Source organism: Triticum aestivum, chromosome 1B (genome assembly GCF_018294505.1).
Source record: "Triticum aestivum cultivar Chinese Spring chromosome 1B, IWGSC CS RefSeq v2.1, whole genome shotgun sequence".
Taxonomy (NCBI): Eukaryota; Viridiplantae; Streptophyta; class Magnoliopsida; order Poales; family Poaceae; genus Triticum; species Triticum aestivum.
The window spans coordinates 438,903,132-438,917,238 of NC_057795.1; positions in this window are offsets into that span (position 1 = coordinate 438,903,132).

Here is a 14,107-nt window from a genome sequence, read left to right on the forward strand (position 1 = left end):
ATGCTGCAAAATAAACACCAGAACAAATTTGGCAGGTTGTGCCCGGGTTAAGAATTCTTGTAGACCGCACCTGATCGTCCTTAAGTCCTTTGTCATTTCCTCCTTCTAGAAAATCCGGTTTAATAGACCAGCTTCATAATCAACTTGCTGGCATTAGTTTCTCATGGAAAATATATTGTGAAAAATAACTTCTCTGACTCAGCTCCCAATGACTTAACATAAATAAGGGTCCTTGAAATCCTCATCTGATCTTCAGCCGGTTTAAGAATGTAGAACTTGCCGGTTTATAAATATTGATAGTACCGGGTCATACTTGTAGTTAACATCCAGCTTGAAAATATACCTCTTATATGACTATCACTTGTAGCCCCCAAGTCTTAAGAAGGTAGCATAGCAACAGCTTAAGACTTGCTTCAATATAAATACTGCCACTTAAGAAGAAATCCATGTTGTTCATCCCAGTCACTTAGTAAAAACTGAATACTCCATATTATGTAGCCCCCAAGTGCCAGGTCATTATGCAATAATAAGCAGGGACTTTGTAGGTATAATCATATAAATTTGAGCAATGATGTGTAGCCCCCAAGGGCCGGCTCAGTAAGATAATATTGAGCTGGGACTTGATATATACTTCAATGAAAATAACATCATATGATGTAACCCCCATCATGGGACTTGAATCCACGTCCACAAGGTTAAGAGCCTTGTGCTGTACCAATTGAGCAGTGGACCCTTCAATATAATGAATAAAAAGCTTTGTACCTTCAATTGTTGACAGGAGCAATTGGTAGCCCCCAAGGGTCGACTCATTATAATGTGATGAGTCGGGTCTTCAATAATATGAGCAAAAAATTACTTTGCATGAGCCCCCAAGTGTCATGGTGCCTGCTTGCAGCGACATGAGACTTGCATATTTGATGTAATCGCAACTTTAAATAATGTAGCCCCCAAGTGCCGGGTCGTAAGCCTGCAGCGACTTGGGACTATTCCCTTCATTATAGAATAAATCATACCCATTGATAAAATAATAGCCATTGCGCTGAAGCGACTTTGAAAACCTCAATCATAATATTGGTTATTGATAACCATAATAAAAACCTAGCCATGTTGGCTATTCAAGATAATATAATCTCGTATGAAAAACCTTATTCATTCAATATCATAATGAAAATTCAGCCAAGTTTGGCTATTTGAATAATACAACCCAATGATTTATAAGCGCATGATTCCAATGGCGCAATCCAAATATGTACTGGCGACTTATAGTCCAAAGCCAGGCCGGGTTAACAAACACCGGATAATTTATCATCATGCTTTATTCAACCTGTCTCTGCATACAACAAGTTTAAAGTGTCCTGGCGGTTTACCGCCGGACAGGTCATAATGCCCAACATATAACCCAGGTTTATAACCAAGGCTGCACTTAAGAATAATCAATGAAATATATCATACCTGTGACATTGAATCACATCATTGGTTTACCAATTTTTTGTAGTAAGGGTGATAACCCCAATCTTGAGTAATGATAACTCCTTTCATAATGTGTCGGTTTATGTTAAAATTGTACCGGGCTGTGATAAACACCGGTTTAACCATATATAATACCGGCGACTCGTGGTCAAACCAGACCGGGCGGATAGTCTCCGGATTATGATTTGATCATGTACTGACAACTTGTAATTGAAAGTCAAGCCGGGTTAATGAACACCGGTTTACTCCATAATAAGATGGTAACATAAAATCAAACCGGGCAGATAGTCTCCGGATTAGGATTTGACCATGTTCCGCCAATTTGTAATTGACAGTTTGAACCGGTTTAAAAATGTTATCGATTTAAAAAACGCAACAAAAATCAAATAACAGTTATGAAAAAATATGGAAGCAAAGGCAATGACAAAACCGTTTGCAAAAAGAGGCTTTACTGAGCCGATCAGATGGTGTTACCATGGTCGGACACGACCAAGCTCCCAATAAGGTGTAGCTATGGTTCAGGTCAGCCAGGTCCCCAACTGAAACCATGGCATTATGCCGATCAAGTGGCGTGGCAATGGTTCGGGTTCGACCAAGCCCCCAAGTGACTCTGTGGCCTTAGGCCGATCAAGAGGCGTGACTAGTTCAGACTTGACCATGTCCCCAAGTGATCTGGTGGCTTTCGCCTATCAAGAGGTGTTGCATTGGTTCGGACACGACCAAGCCCCCAAGTGACATAACATGGTGCTTTGAAAAGCTAACCCAAGAGGTAAACCGGAGGCCGCTTTAAGACAGAACCTCCGTGTAACCACGCATGATGTAAAAAAGAACAGAGACCCCGCTTTATGAAGTAGAAGCCCCCATGTGATCAATAATATGTTAGGCCAATAAGGCAGGATACCCATGTTTGAACCGCGCATCATGGCAGCAGGTCCTCTTCGGTAATTTTTTAACTTTTTTGCAAGAGATAAATTCTTCTTGAACCGGGATCTTGAACCGGATATTGAGAGCTTCAAAGCTTTGTGGGAGACATCTTTCCCTTGACCCGGATTTTAAACCGGAATCTTCATTTTCAGCCGGAAATTTTCTCACGGTCTTTAAACTCGAACTTGCGAGAAGTTAATTCCTTTTTGAACCGGACATTGTTAAACCGGATTTGGGCGCTTCAGAGCTTTGTGGGAGAACAGATTTCCCTTGAACCGGATTGTAAATCAGATATTTGAGAGCTTCAATGAGACTGACTTCCCTTGAGCCGAATTTTAAACTGGAATCCTTTCTGATGACCCGGATCTTCTTAATTGAGCCGGGATTTTGTAACTGTCATATACTTTCTAAGCCGGAAATTTTCTGACGGCCTTCAAATAACAGTAGCCTCCTGGACCGGGTTATCTTTCCCTCGATCATCCTGGGGTTCTTAAATTTGCTGAAACTAGCAAGATTTGCTGAGTCATGTCATCGTAGCCCTCGAGTCTCAAGGTGACTCGAGGAGTTGGCTTGAAACTCTTCATATTTGACCATGATATAAACCAACATAACTTGTATATCATTGGTGTTTCATAGCACGATGTAAATCCACAGAAGGTTGAGGTGACTGCGGCAGGTTATAAATGATCCCGTATGAGCCGTGTCAGCAACTCGGCCAATGGTTCCTTTCAACTGGCGACTTGAAGTTAACCAAACTGTAGTGGCGGCGACTTGTGCGCCTGCCCATTGAGCCATCCAGTGCAAACGACGGTTGATAGTATATGATAATTTGCCTCCTTTTTGTTGAAAAAAAACCGGGCTACCCAAGCTGTGACTTGCTCATACTCAATAAATAACTCATGCAGATAGGTGCGGCCCAGTATGTTGATGTAGACTAGGCCGCGAGAGACGGACGACAAAAACGACCACAACATCAGAGGCAGCTCGGATAGATGAGTCGGCCGTGGCATTGTAAACCGGTGCGGACGGGGAAGATCGGCACCGGTATCGTAAACCGGCACGAACGGGCGAGTTAATCACGTCGTTTTGATGTAGTGAACAATTGTCCTGCATCAACAATATCGCAGACCAAGGCAAAGATAAACTGCTCTTTGGCAAAAAATAATATGTGTCAATAAAATATATTTTAGATGGACATCACCTGATCTGTCATGCCAGAAATTATCCACCGCGGAATTGATGATCACGACGGTGAAGTTGAAATCAATCACGGGCGGGTCGTCCGTGGGAGCAGACAGGTGAGTCGGCCGCAGCGTTTTAAGCCGGTGCGGATGGGAGAGTCGACTGCGACGCTGTAAGCCGATGCGATCGCGAGAGACGGCCACGGCGTTGTAAGCCGGTGCGGTCGGGCGAGGCGATCGCAGGCACGGATGACGACTTAGTCGCGTATTGGTGTACGCCTGTTTGCGACACCTTTGTAATAATTAAAGGTCCTCACGTGGAGTAGTAGTGGCCACGGCGTTGCTCGCTGCTAACGGCGGCTTACTCGTGGCGGTTCAGTGATGCACACGGTAGCGAGGCCGGATTGGGCAGACCCGCTCGCGCTGGGGCGGCTCAGCAGAGTCATAGGCGGGTGCGAGGAGCGAGGGTAATCGCAGAGTTCATGTCTTTCTCCGGGTCATCCTGTATAAAACAGTACAAAAAAGAAAATATTTTCTAAAAGAATTAACATGTACGGACACAAAAAATCAGTGTTGAGAACACCTGGCTTTTCGTCGGACGTAACAATCGAAGCAAAATTCACATGCAAGCTTTAATGGGTCTTCATATCCACCCATGGGTCCATCAATCTCTGGAGGGCGTGCCCAAACAGCATTTTTTTACGCCAATATACATCATTTGCATTGGCCGTGACCAATCATGTTAACTTTGGCTGATTCCTGTATTAGACCTCCCGTGAGATGCACTAGTAGTGCTTTTCTTATTCTCCTTTCTTTCGGTCTTTGACTCCCGTAGATTGCCGCTGCATGTGCGTGCAACAAGTCGTCAAGGCGGCTCGTGGTCAGTGAAGAGGCTCGGCGAAGCGGAAACTGTGAAGCAGGGTGCAGCAGCGACTAGAAGCGGGACCTTGAGGCGCTTTGGCGGATCAACCGATGTGCGGGAGGCGGAGCCGGCGACCGGCACGACAGCGCAGAAACGGTCAGGGCCGCAGGCACGGAGCAGGTGTGAGCAAAGCGCGGCGCAGTTGATGCTTAAGGGAGCAAGGCCGCAGCGGTTTACAGCGGACGGTGACCCGGCACTGGACCAGCGCAAGGAAATGTCGCAGCAGCTATCCGTTGATTGATTCATAGCACAAGTATTTGGATTCTAGAGTAGTATTAATTTGATAGCCATGGATTTGCTTGTACGACAAATTGACTTGTAGCAGGCTTCAGTCTTCAGAAAAATAGCAACCGTAGATTTCTGTCTTCTTGTGGAAAAGTAGAGACGGCAGTGTCTAGGCTGATGTGTCTCGTGGCTGTAGCTTCAGAGATGTGACAACGTTACTTTGTTCAGACCAGCTGGATGGATTTGAATGCATGTGTGCGGATTTGTGTCCACCTTGGCGGACTGCCCGTACAGGAATCGATCTCCATCATGGCGTACGAGTTCAATCAACCATAACAAACTTTTGGTCTGGGCAATTTGCAGTAGCGATTCAACGCCACGGCAAGGGGCACACGCTCGACAAGGAGAGTTGGAAAGGCCAGGGCGGCTCAAAAAACAGGCGCGAGGTCGGCACGGCTGCTCGGGGTGGCCGCGGTTCGACCAGGCGAGGGCGCCTCATCGGGCGACTCGGAGGCCACAGATCGAGATGGAGACGAGACCTTCCGGTCGTAATCTTCCCCTGATGGATCCAAACGGAGTTGACAAAGGAAAAAATCGATTTTGTCTCAGATGGCGTGTCCGACCATGCACTAGTACTCGAAATCCTTGGATGCGATGAAACCGTGCTTTTGCTTATATTTTTTGACTTGATCGCTTGACGGTGACTGGGCTTTACGCCTGTTGGCGACTTGCATCCGTCTGACCCGGCGAATCCTTGTTGAACCAAACAAAGATCTTCACCCTTCGAGATCTTCTCTCATGATCTTGCCAAACGAACAGATGGACACCATCAATAAAAAATTTCTAGTAAACAATCGTCGATGCAGATCCTTCCAAGACCCGGCTTTTCTTCCCTCGGAAAATTGCGAACTTCTTAAAACCCTAGGAAAGATCCCTTCAAGAACTCAACACCACCGTGCGCAGGCCCCACGGTGGGCGCCAACTGTCGTGGATTTGTCACGGCAGATGTCCTAGTGTGAGGACTTAGTCGCGAGGCCAACGCATTTATGTGGTAGCTTGAGAGGGGTTGAGCGGAATCGAGAGACGCAGGGCGGATCAACACGCAAGACAAGGGTTTAGACAGCTTCGGGCCCCGGGAAACATCATCCGATAAAAACCCTACATGCTGTTTGAGGCTAGGTCATAAAGTGTCGTCTCAACAGATTTTGATGGTGCCCTATTTAAAGTGAATGCAGATGTCTCTAAAGTATAACCCCAAAACGATAGCGGTAAATCAGTAAGAGACATTATAGATCGCACCATATCCAATAAAGTACGATTTCGATGTTTGGACACACCATTTCGCTGTGGTGTTCCAGGTGGCGTTAATTGTGAAACTATCCGATGTTATTTCAAATGAAGATCAAACTCATAACTCAAATATTCTTCTCTACGATCAGATCGTAGAAATTTTATTTTCTTGTTACGATGATTTTCCACTTCATAGTGAAATTCTTTAAACTTTTCAAATGTTTCAGACTTACGCTTCATTAAGTAGATATAACCATATCTGCTCAAATCATCTGTAAAGGTAAGAATATAACGATACCTACCACAAGCCTCAATACTCATTGGACCGCATACATCGGTATGTATTATTTCCAACAAGTCAGTAGCTCGTTCCATTGTTCCGGAGAATGGAGTTTTAGTCATCTTGCCATAAGGCACGGTTCGCAAGCACCAAATGATTCATAATCAAGTGATTTCAAAAGTCCATCAGCATGGAGTTTCTTCAAGCGCTTTACACCGATATGATCAAAACGGCAGTGCCACAAATAAGTTGCACTATCATTATTAACTTTGCATCTTTTGGCTTCAATACTATGAATATGTGTATCATCACTATCGAGATTCAATAAAAATAGATCACTCAACAAGGGTGCATGACCATAAAAGATATTACTCATATAAATAGAACAACCATTATTCTCTAATTTAAATGAATAACCGTCTCGCATTAAACAAGATCCAGATGTAATGTTCATGCTCAACGCTGACACCAAATAACAATTATTCAGGTCTAAAACTAATTCCGATGGTAGATGTAGAGGTAGCGTGCCAACGGCGATCACATCGACCTTGGAACTATTTCTCACACGCATCGTCACATCATCATTAGCCAATCTTTGCTTAAACTGTAGCCCCTGTTTCGAGTTGCAAATATGAGCAGCAGAACCAATATCAAATACCCAGGCGCTACTGCAAGCATTAGTTAAGTACACATCAATAACATGTATATCAAATATACCTTTCACTTTGCCATCCTTCTTATCCGCCAAATACTTGGGCAGTTCCGCTTCCAGTGACCAGACCCTTTGCAGTAGAAACACTCAGTTTTAGGCTTAGGTATAGACTTGGGTTTCTTCTCTTGAGCAGCAACCTTTTTGCCGTTCTTCTTGAAGTTCCCTTTCTTCCCTTTGCCCTTTTTCTTGAAACTAGTGGTCTTGTTGACCATCAACACTTGATGCTCCTTTTTGATTTCTACCTCCGTAGCCTTTAGCACTGCGAAGAGCTCGGGAATAGTCTTGTTCATCCCTTGCATATTATAGTTCATCGCGAAGCTTTTGTAGCTTTGTGGCAGTGATTCAAGAACTCTGTCAATGACACTATCATCAGGAAGATTAACTCCCAGTTGAGTCAAGTGGTTGTGGTATCCAGACATTCTGAGTATGTGTTCACTGACAGAACTATTCTCCTCCATTTTACAGCTGTAGAACTTATTGGAGACTTCATATCTCTCAATCCGGGCATTTGCTTGAAATATAAACTTCAACTCCTGGAACATCTCATATGCTCCGTGATGTTCAAAACATCGTTGAAGTTCCGGTTCTAATCCGTAAAGTATGGCACACTGAACTATCGAGTAGTCATCAGCTTTACTCTGCCAGACATTCTTAACGTCATCAGTAGCATCTGCAGCAGGCGTGGCACCCAACGGTGCTTCCAGGACATAATTCTTCTGTGCAGCAATGAGGATAATCCTCAAGTTACGGACCTAGTCCATGTAGTTGATGCCATCATTTTCAACTTAGCTTTCTCTAGGAACACATTAAAATTCAAAGGAACGGTAGCACGGGCCATTGATCTACAACAACATAGACATGCAAAATACTATCAGGTACTAAGTTCATGATAAATTAAAGTTCAATTAACCATATTACTTAAGAACTCCCACTTAGATAGCCATCCCTCTAATCATCTAAGTGATCACGTGATCCAAATCAAGTAAACCATGTCCGATCATCATGTGAGATGGAGTAGTTTTCAATGGTGAACATCATTATGTTGATCATATCTACTATATGATTCACGCTCGACCTTTCGGTCTCAGTGTTCCGAGGCCATATCTGCATATGCTAGGTTCGTCAAGTTTAACCCGAGTATTCTGCGTGTGCAAAACTGTCTTGCACCCGTTGTATGTGAACGTAGAGCTTATCACACCAGATCATCACGTGGTGTCTCGGCACGACGAACTGTAGCAACAGTGCATACTCAGGGAGAACACTTATACCTTGAAATTTAGTAAGGGATCATCTTATAATGCTACCGTCGTACTAAGCAAAATAAGACGCTTAAAGGATAAACATCACATGCAATCAAAATATGTGACATGAATGGCCATCATCATCTTGTGCTCATGATCTCCATCACCGAAGTACTGTCATGATCTCCATCGTCACCGGCACGACACCTTGATCTCCATCGTAGCATCATTGTCGTCTCGCCAAATATTGTTACTACGACTATCGCTACCGCTTAGTGATAAAGTAAAACAATTACATGGCAATTGCATTGCATACAATAAAGCGACAACCATACGACTCTTGCCAGTTGCTGATAACTTTATTACAAAACATGATCATCTCATAAACAATTTATATCACATCATGCCTTGACCATATCACATCACAGCAAGCCCTGCAAAAACAAGTTAGACGTCCTCTACTTTATTGTTGCAAGTTTTACGTGGCTACTACGAGATTCTAGCAAGAACCATTCTTACCTACGCATCAAAACCTTAACGATTTTTCGTCAAGTGTGTTGTTTTAACCTTCAACAAGGACCGGGCGTAGCCATACTCGATTCAACTAAAGTTGGAGAAACAGACACTCACTAGCCACCTGTGTATGAAGCACGTCGGTAGAACCAGTCTCACGTAAGCGTACGCGTAATGTCGGTCCGAGCCGCTTCATCCAACAATACCGCTGAATCAAAGTATGACATGCTGATGAGCAGTATGACTATTATCGCCCACAACTCTTTGTGCTCTACTCATGCATATAACATCTACGCATAGACTTGGCTCGAATGCCACCGTTGAGGAACGCAACAATTTCCTACGATCACGCAAGATCTATCTAGGTGATGCATACCAACGAGAGGGGAGAGTGTTGTCTATGTACCCACGTAGACCGAAAACGGAAGCGTTATGACAACGTGATTGATGTAGTCGTACGTCTTCACGATCTGACCGATCCTAGCACCGAAGGTATGGAACCTCCGCGATCTGCACACGTTCAACTCGGTGACGTACCATGAACTCTAGATCCAGTTGAGGTCGAGGGAGAGTTTCGTCAGCATGATGGTGTGGTGACAGTGATGATGAAGTTACCGGCGCAGGGCTTCGCCTAAGTACTACGACGATATGACCGAGGTGGAAATATGTGGAGGGGGCACCACACACGGCTAAAAGATCAACTTGATCAACTTGTGTATCTATGGGGTGACTCCCTCCCCCGTATATAAAGGAGGAGAGGGGAGGCCGACCGGCCCTCCTTGGCGCGCCCCCAAGAGGGGATTCCTACTAGGACTCCAAGTCCTAGTAGGTTTCCACCTAAAGGGAGAGAGGGGGAAGGAAAGGGGGGGGGGCGCCCCCGCCCTTCCTTGTTCTATTCGGACTCAAGGGGGAGGGGGTGCACGGCCTGCCCTGGCCGCCCCTCAGGTACTCCGGTTTTATCCGAAACTTCTTCGGAACACTTCCGGTGTCCGAATATAGTCGTCCAATATATCAATATTTATGTCTCGACCATTTCGAGACTCCTCGTCATGTCCATGATCACATCCGAGACTTCGAACAACCTTCGGTACATCATATCACATAAACTCATAATACCAATCGTCATCGAACGATAAGCGTGCGGACCCTACGGGGTCGAGAACTATGTAGACATGACCGGGACACGTCTCTGGTCAATAACCAATAGCGGAACCTAGATGCTCATATTGGTTCCTACATATTCTACGAAGATCTTTATCGGTCAAACCGCATAACAACATACGTTGTTCCCTTTGTCATCGGTATGTTACTTGCCCGAGATTCAATCGTCGGTATCTCAATACCTAGTTCAATCTCGTTACTGGCAAGTCTTTTTACTCGTTTCGTAATACTTCATCCTGCAACTAACTCATTAGTTACGATGCTTGCAAGGTTTATAGTGATGAGTATTACCGAGAGGGCCCAGAGATACCTCTCCGAAATACAGAGTGACAAATCCTAATCTTGATCTATGCCAACCCAACAAACACCTTTGGAGATGCCTGTGGAGCACCTTTATAATCACTCATTTACGTTGTGACGTTTGGTAGCACACAAAGTGTTCCGCCGGTATTCCGGAGTTGCATAATCTCATAGTCTGAGGAACTTGTATAAGTCATGAAGAAAGCAGTAGCAAAGAAACTGTTACGGTCATAATGCTAAGCTAACGGATGGGTCATGTCCATCACATCATTCTCCTAATGATGTGATCCCGTTCATCAAATGACAACACATGTCTACGGTTAGGAAACATAACCATTTTTGATTAACGAGCTAGTCAAGTAGAGGCATACTAGGGACTATATGTTTTGTCTATGTATTCGCACATGTACTAAGTTTCCGTTTAGTACAATTCTAGCATGAATAATAATCATTTGTCATGAATTAAGGAAATAAATAATAACATTATTATTGCCTCTAGGGCATATTTCCTTCATCCAGCCCGTCTGCATGATATCCGTTTCACGCCAAACACGGCGCATATTTGGGCCGGGAATGGGTCGAAAACAGATAAAAACTGGACATTTGTCCGTTTGGGGCAGCGCGTTGGGTCGGGTTATTTGTCCGTTCTATCCTAAGCGGATTAGGACGGACGGGATGGGGTCGCACGCTAGAGTTGGCCTGAGGCCATTTGTCGCTTTGGGCTCACTGTGGCGAGGGCCTGAGGGGTAGCTCTGCCACAGTGAGCCGGTGATTCACATTCTACATAGCGAAGAATAAACCATAAGAAACATAGAATTACACGGTTTATCACGATAGACATTTCAATCAATGGTTGGGTGAAGAATAGGGCCAATCTCTATTTGAAGCCCTAAGCATTGGTTATAGGCATTTGCGTACGGGATGCACACCCTGAAATTATTAATTGAGGAGTACTCCTTTCAAAGATCATTTTTCACCTTTCAGGTTGTGACAAGTGACGCGCTGCATATGCGTCACTTGTTGCAACTAGAGAGTTTTTCCTTTTTTCGTAGATTTGTATATTTAAAATTATTTATCTTTTAAATCACTCGTTCAAATCTTGAACCGTTTTCACCGTTGGATTCTTCGCATCGAGACCTTTAAAACTAGATCCCATATTGATAAATTTTGTTGAACTTCTTTTTCATGAAAAAATCAGACAAAAGAAACGAATTGGGAGCACCTTTTTTCCTTTCCGAAAGCCATTTCCGAGAGGCACGCTCGCGGAAGAAAAAAAAAAGAGAAAACACATTTTTTCGTTTTTGAGAGGCACGGCCGTGCCTCTCATGGAAGCAAAACCGTGCCTTTCACAGAAGGAAAAAATATGTTTTTTCGCTTTCGAGAGGTACGACCCTGCCTGTCGCGGAACCAGAACCATGCCTCTCGTGAAAGCAAAATCGTGCCTCTCGCAAATAAAAAAAGAAAGAGTAAATATGTTTTTTTCGTTTTCGAGAGGCACGACTGTGCCTCTTGCAGAACCAAACCGTGCCTAACCGTGCCTCTCGCGGAAAAAAGAGAAAACGTGTTTTTTTCCGTCTCCGGCCGTGCCTCTCGCGGAAAAAAAGAAGAGAAAACACGTTTTTCCGTTTTCAGCTGTGTCTCTCGCGGAAGCAAAACCATGTCTCTCGCGAAAACAAAACCATGCCTTTCGCAAAAAAGGTGTTTTTTCGCGGAAGACCGGTGAAAAGCCAAAAAAACATCTAAAAAGGCCAAAAACACGTGCGGAAAAAAATCCGGAGAAAACACCCAGAGCGCGACACTTGGCGGCGGCTAAGAGTGCTCAAGTGGCGTGCTCTCAGCCCATCCCCAAGTGACCCTTGGGGAGGCCGGGAATGAGCGCTCTTTAGTTAGTTGCTCTCATGCACACCCTCCACATGTACCCTAGGTTAGTAACGGGTAGGCCCATATATGCTGGAACTGTTACCGGTTTTGGAAGCTTTGAGATGGTTTTTCTTATGTATTTTTATTTTAAATTTGTGAATTTTTCAATTTATTATTTTCTTTAATAATGTAAATATTTTATTACTATGTTTTCAAAAAACTTGTGAGTTTTTTTACAAACCGTGAACAATTTTCAAATCCATGATTTTTCTTCTTAAATTGCTGAACTATTTTTCTAATTTGAAACTTTTTCTAAATCCATTTTTTTAAATGATGAAAAAAATTAATTCCTGTTTATTTTATAAAATCAGTTTGCAGTTTTTTCCCAGAACCAGCAGCTACCGAGTTTTTTAACAGCAGAGCAAGGTTAGTAAGAGGGCAAGTGACAAGCCTAACGGGTTAACCAATGTGTCACTTGGTGCGTGCGCCAGTTTGTATTACGAGCGCTGAAGGCGCTAATTAGGACACTCTAACAAATCACTCATGGCAAGCAGTAATAGGATAACAAATCGCTCAGGGCGAGCAGCAATGTGTCGGGATGTTCCATGTTTTTTCACTTTAACAGGCATGCTATTGGTCTTTTGACCAATTTCTTTCATCAATGTAGATGTCAATATTGGTTTTCTGCTGATTTTCATTAGTTTTATTTCTTTCATCCTTTTCCATTTATGTTTTTATTTTTCTTGTTGTTTCAATTTAAAAACCTCATATTCTTTTAAAACATGACCATTTTCCAAATTATTGAACATTATTTAAATACATGTATATTTTTAAAAATTATTAATATTATAAAATTGGTAACCACTATTTAAAAATACTATATTAGGCTCAAGCCCACACAAAACACTCTGGGCCGCGAATATGCCAAGCACGTCTATAGCGCGGTATCGAGCAAAGGCACATCCGTTGATATGTTGGGTAGGCCCAAATGACTGACATCACTTAGCTTGGAGCTAAAATGGGTCAAGCCCATGTCCAAGTTTGAACGATATTTTGATCTAAAGAATAAAAAGGTTAAATTATGTTTAGATAAATGAAAGGAAATCCAAAAATTGATAAACATTTTCGAATTTTGAAAAATCATTAAAATAGTATAAACTTCCAAATTTAATAAATGTTCACAATTTATAAAGAATGTTCGTTTTTAAGATATCATGAAATATAAAATCGTCATAAAATTTTAAAAAATATTACTCCCTCAGACCCATATTAGCTGAAAACTATTACTCCCTTGGAGGGAGTAACAATTTTTTTTAAAAGTTCAGGAATTTAAAATTTTCATGAACTGTTAGAAATATTGATGAATTTTAAAACATGTTGAATAATTTATAACTGATTACATAATTTTTTAAATATAACGTTTTAAACTATTCAATGATTTATAAGAAGTCACAAAATTTTAAAAAGTGTCAGCGAATGTACTTTTTAATGAATTCAAATGAGATAAAAACATATGTATAATAGAAAAAGGAAAAGACAAAAAAGGCAAACCACTAAGAGGAAAGCTCAGAAAAAAAAACTAGAAATACCAAAACCAAAAAGACTGCACACAAATGGCAACCACAATAACATTTTGCTCTTTTTTAGGAACTTGCCACACCCTGCTTTATGTATTAGATCGCCTATATGTATCAATGATGACAAAAATATGATAAATAAATAAAACTTTTCAAGCTTATTTTGCATTTGCATATTTTCGTTTCTTATTGGATTTTATTGCCTTAGAAGGCAACTAAAATTTTACTAATTCAATTTGTGCCAAATAATACTACCACATTCTTGTATGATGTAAATAACCCTAAATAATTTTATGAGGATTTAACTTTTAAAAAGCTAGCTAAAAATAATAATTGTTCTAAAACCTTATAAACAAGGGTACAAATACAAGTACAAAATTTTATATAGAGTAAACCATTAAAAATCATATCTAAAGTCTATACCATACGTAAACTAAAACTATTTTTGGAG